Below are 5769 nucleotides of genomic sequence, written 5' to 3' on the forward strand. Positions count from 1 at the left end.
CACTCGTACAAGTCCATCGTCGTCGACAAACACACGCTGTCCACGGTAAGTTTCTTTCTCCTTCAGGGTATTCACCATCACTGACTTGCTTTGTTCTCTTTTGATGTCGTCATCTGTGAATTGGACAGTCCCCAGCTCGGCTGCTTCTACTCGCTGCACTACCGCTGTTCGTATGAACCGTTCGACGGCTTCGTTGAGGCTCGCCTCTAGCTCTGTTGAATCACGCTTCTCTTCATCATCACGTCCGATCACAGGGTCATCCGCTTCCTTCCGCAGGTTATCAGCTTCGCCACTCAGGTAAACAGGTCCTCTAGACAACGCGTCCGCTACATGATTCTCGCGGCCCGGTCGATATTGAATATCAAAGTCATATTCCTGCAACGTAAGTGCCCATCGATGTAATCTTCCAGCAGGTTCCTTGGTCGTCATCAGCCACTTCAATGCTACATGGTCTGTCACTATGGTGAAATGTCTTCCGTACAAATGAGGTCGAAAAAGTCTCACTGCCCAGACCACTGCTAGACACTCAAGCTCTGAAATGCTGTAGTTCGCCACTGTAGGATTGTTCACTTTAGATGCATAGGCCACTGGTTGATCTCCTTGTCCTTGGTCCTGCGATAACACAGCTCCCAATCCCGTCTTTGAGGCGTCTGTAGTTAATTTGAAAGGAAGCCGGTAATCAGGATACACCAGTACCGGTTTCTGACTCAACCATGCCTTCGCCCAGGCGAACGCTTCTTCTTGTTCATCACCCCATCGCCACTCAACATGTTTCCGTAGCAGACTCGTTAATGGCGCCATCTTGGTCCCAAATTCAGGTACAAATCTCCGGTAGTAACCCGCTAAGGCCATAAACCTCCTTACTTGTGCATCATCCGTCGGTTTAGGGAAGTCCACAATAGCTTTGATGAGCCGGGCTGTAGGCTGAATCCCCTTCGGCGTCAGATCATGCCCCAAGTACTCCATTTTGGTCGCCGCAAATGAACACTTTGACACCTTCAAGCTCAGTCCTGCTTCTGCCAGTCTCTCCAAGACTACTGCCAATTCTACCACGTGCTGTGCCACTGATCCTCTGGTGAATATGATCACATCATCCAGGTATACCAAACAGCAAATCCATGTAAGTCCGCGAAGTACACAGTCCATCAGGCGTTGGAAGGTGCTGGGCGCGTTACAAAGTCCAAAAGGCATCCGTGTGAATTGGAAGAGTCCTCTCCTGGTTGTAAACGCCGTCTTCGGTTTATCCTTCTCAGCCACCCCCAATTGCCAATAGCCTGCGTGCAAGTCCAAGCTGGAAAATCTCTGAGCTCCATGCAAGGCTTCCAAAGTCTCGTCCACTCTCGGTAACGGGTAAACGTCCTTGATAGTCACCGCGTTCAAGGCTCTGTAGTCGATGCAGAACCTGACGCTGCCGTCCTTCTTCTTGACAATAACCACAGGGAATCCCCAGGCGCCTTTGCCGTACTCAATCACTCCTTGCTCTAGCATCTCGTCAACCTCCTTATCGATCAACTCATTCTCAGCCACTGCATGTCGACGCCTCCGCATCATGATCGGAGCAGCATCACCCGTGTTGATGTGGTGTTCCACTCCAACCTTCGCTAACGGCGGACATCCCTGCTTCTTCTCCACGATCTCCGAGTACTGCCTCAGCAATGCAATCACCAAGTCCTTGTCCTTCGGCTCCATCTCGCCGATGTCCAGCTTGTCCTCATCCTTGAGAGGTTCAGCATCTTCCTTTCGGAGTGTCTCCACCCACTTGGCTACACGCTCACGCTCCAGCTCACCATTCAACTTCAGCAACTGCATGTCTTCCGTCACAGGAACCCATGTGCCGAGAGCCTCTCTCGCTGGCAGCTTCTCACGCCGGCCTTCCACGTTCATCACCGAGATTCGTACCATCCCGTTCTTCACAGTATCGGCCGTCGGTGCCAGCATCAAGTGTCTTCTATGGGTAGGCTTCGGTATGAATATCCCTTCCGTGCCGTCCTCAGCATCAACTCGCATGTGAACCACATTGCTGGTACTGTTCGCTAGCTTCCGCGTCTTCGCCAGACGTACCATCACCTTCCTTGGCTGCAAGCTCGAAACTCCATGACACGTAAATGGCCAAATAACCTTCTCGCCGGTGTCACTCACGTACTTTAACTCTCGTGCGCAAAAGTCCATCTTAATCTGGTGCTGCACCATCCAATCTTCACCAACAAGCAGCTCATCGCCTTGGCCTTCAACCAGAAGCGCGTCAACTTGTATTCTCTGCTGGTACTGGGTAGTACCCACGAACCGCCAAATGCCCAGGACCCGACTAATGCCTCCGCCGAATCCTTCAACAATATCCACGGGTGCATTTCCGTGTGATGCAACGGCCATACTTCTTCAGTTCTTCACCAGCCACGCTGTACTGCGCACAGCTGTCAAGCCGGACCTCCTGCGTGTGCTTTCGCGTTAGTGCCAGTAACGCCGTAGGTAAACAGCTCAGTCCATCACTTCCAACTGCTCGTAATGGGGCGACTCGCACTTGTTTCCCATTGCCGTCGTCTCTCAGCTCCACATCACCGTAGCATCCACTCTGCTTGTACTCATAGGTGCGTCGGGGCTTCTTCCTCACCACCGGATTCTTCTTTGCCGGCTCAGCACTACCAGATAACTCTTTCCATCGTTGAAGTCGTCGGAGTCGCTTAGCGAACCGGAAACGCTTGGCTTTCTTCTCGGCTTTACGTCTTGCAGCTCTTATCTCTGCTAATGACCCGTCTTCAATTAGTTCCTCAGGTGCTTCTTCCTCGAACCTGACAACCTCTTCCAGCCATTCATCCGTCGAGAACGCACCGGTGTTCTTCAACGGGACATCTCCATCTGACTTGTCAGCCGCTATGCCCTTGGCCGTAGACTTGCTCTTGCCAACCTTCTGCTTCTTGGTCACCTCTGCTCGCTTCACTGCCTCAGCCGCGATCTGTGCTTCCCGTCGCTGCCGCTTTGGCTGCTCTAGACCATCGGGTATCCGCAGTTCTTCAATCAGATGCCTAACACGCGTTCGCAGCACTTTCGCTCGTGCTTCTCGCCTCAGGGCTAGCTCTGTGACCAAGATACCTCTGCCTGCCGCCACCTCATGTTCAGCTCTTCTCTTCCGCCGCTTGGCTGAAGTTGTTCCTCCAGCGCTTAGTGGCACCACTTGGCGTTCAACTGCTGCTGGGATCGTCCTCACTCGTTCCACCTGCCCTTCTTGCACGGCATTTCCAGGCGATTCGTCTCTCTCTGTCACCTCAGCGTCAACTGCTGGCTCACTTACGACCGCTGGGGCCTTTTCTTCATCTTCTGCTGCGTCAGTCTCTCCCGGTTTTGCTGGCTCGTCGGCTGTCGCCGGCTCTTCATTGTCATTCTCATCATCAGCTTCCACCGGTTCTTCACTTTCGTTCTCTTCGACTGTCTCACTCTTCCCCTGGATTGAACCACCCAAGGCGTCACACCTTGTTGCAGTCAACCCACCGAGGCTTCCGCTCTTCCCCTGGACTGAATCAACCATCTCGAACTCGCCATCTTGGAGCTCTGTCCACCGTCGCTTACGCTTGGTGTTTCTCCGTTTAGCTCGCGTACGACCGCTTCTCACTTCATCTTGCCCAACATCGGGGTGTTCGTCAATCGCGAACAGCAAAGTCCCCATCTCTACTGTCGCTGGCCATTTCCCGGAGCTGCTGGCGTCGCTGCTGTTGCGGCTGGTGCCGTAGCTGCTGGGGTCTCACTTCCTCCTCTATTACTCGCTGCTGCATGAGCTGGCTGCTGTTGCCGTTGCTGTTGCGTCGGTTGCTGACCGTTCAAGTCTCGCAGCCGTATCCTGCATTCTCGCCACCAGTGTCCAGGCTTGCCACAATAACCACATCTCGTGCTCGCTTTGCGCTGCTGCAGTTCTTGAGCGTCCATCGGTCCGTAGTGTCCACTTCCTCTGTTACCTCCGCGTTCACCTCGTTCCTGCCAGTTCGGATTCATTGGCTGTCTGTTCTGGCGTTGCTGATTGCCGTCGTCCGCCTGCTCATGCGACTCTGCCTTCATCTCCAGCACGCGTGCCTTCGGCTTGGTTGCTGCCGGTTTTGACTCTTCGGGTCCACTTCGAGCTGTTAGGATCAACGCTTGCAGGGCAGCGATGGACAGTGGATCTCTTCTTGCCGAGTTCTCCCACCGACTAATGGCGCATCCCGCAGCATCAAACATGGGCTGCTCTTCGCTCACAGTCAGTCCACCCAGGCCCAGTTTCGCCCAGTCGCTCTGCTCTATCACGGCCGTTGCTGACGCTTTCCTCTTTGCTGCCGGGGCTCCATCCGCGTTGCCTTCGGTCGATCCTTCATCACGGTATCGCTTCTGAGCCACGCGCCAGTCCGTCACTTTCACACCTTCGCCGTACACACCGCTCGCATCTTCAGCCAGCTGCACAGCATCGTCTAGCGTCTGAGGGTGGTGCCCTCGAATCTGCATCCCCACCATCTCGTTGCCGTTCATGAACGCTTCCACATACGACTCCTCAGGAACCCTCTTGCCGAAGCCGATCTGTCTCAGTCGACCAGCGAAATCACCTAGTCGTTCTCCTGGCTGTTGTACTCGAGCCGCCAGTTTCTGCTGCGTCTTGAACAAGTTGTCCCGACTGCCGTACTTCTTGCGGAGCTTCTTAACCAAGTAACTCAGTGTCTTGTCGTCCTCCGTCATGGTTTCCGTCAGCGTTGTCAGCCAGTCTCCTGCTTCTCCTTGCAAATGTGCACTGACACCGAGGTACAGCTCATCCGCCGTCCAAGTGTCGCCACCCAGCCCTTCTTGCCGTTCCACTTCTTGCGGAATCTTCGCCAGCCACGCTTCAATGGACTCGCTTGGCTTACCGTGGAAGTCCGTCAGGTTCAAAGTCTTCATCTTCGCTCGATGCGCTGGGGCTGCAGGTGCTTGAACTATCACTGGTTGGGGTACAGGTACTGCTGCTGCTGGTGGTTGTATCAGGAACCGCTTCATCATTGCTCTCTGTTGTGGTGCCGTCAGTTGGTCCCACCAATTCATCGTCTCCAGGTCGTCATCAGGCTGGTTAGGGGCTACTTGTGCCGCTCTAGCTGGAGGTGGTGCTCCACCATCTTGCTGATTGCCTCCTGCAGGTAAATTTCCCTGCGCTCCTCTCCCTGCCGCTTGACCACCGTCATTGGCTTGGTTGTTGTTATCACTATCATCATCAGAACCGCGAAGTCCTGGTCTCATTGCCGCCACTACGACTCCACTGCTCACTGCTATTCCGTCGTTCTCCTTCACTTCGTCATCATCCAGGTGGATACGGGTTCTCGGCCGTCTCACACGCTTGGGCGTATTCACTTGTCTTCCCGTAGGCGTCTGTGCCGTAGGGGTACTGCTCCTCGGTGATGATCTCGTGCTCACCATTGCTCACTTCCTTCACTCCTGCCTGCCTTCTGTTATCCGGTCAGACGCTCACTCTCTCTCACAACTCAGTTCTGTTGACTCTATTTCAGTCCTTTCCGGAGATCAATCCGTAGATTCCTCCGAAGCCCACCGTAGATTCCCTCCGTAGATCACTCCTCTTCCTCACTCGCTGCCTCACTTGGGTTCGCGCCTCTGGGCCAAGCCTCGTGTAGGTCCCGATGCTCTCCGGTAACCCCCCCCCCCCCCCCGTGTTGGAAGGCCCCTGTATGACCACCAAGTAAGCGTTTACTTTTCAGTAAGCGTTTGTGCGTCCTCTCTTCTGCCTTCTCAAGCAGATCACTCCGTATGACCACCAGTGTACACTAATAA

This window comes from Phytophthora parasitica (assembly GCF_000247585.1).
Source record: "Phytophthora parasitica INRA-310 unplaced genomic scaffold supercont2.4, whole genome shotgun sequence".
In the NCBI taxonomy this organism is placed as follows: domain Eukaryota; phylum Oomycota; class Peronosporomycetes; order Peronosporales; family Peronosporaceae; genus Phytophthora; species Phytophthora nicotianae.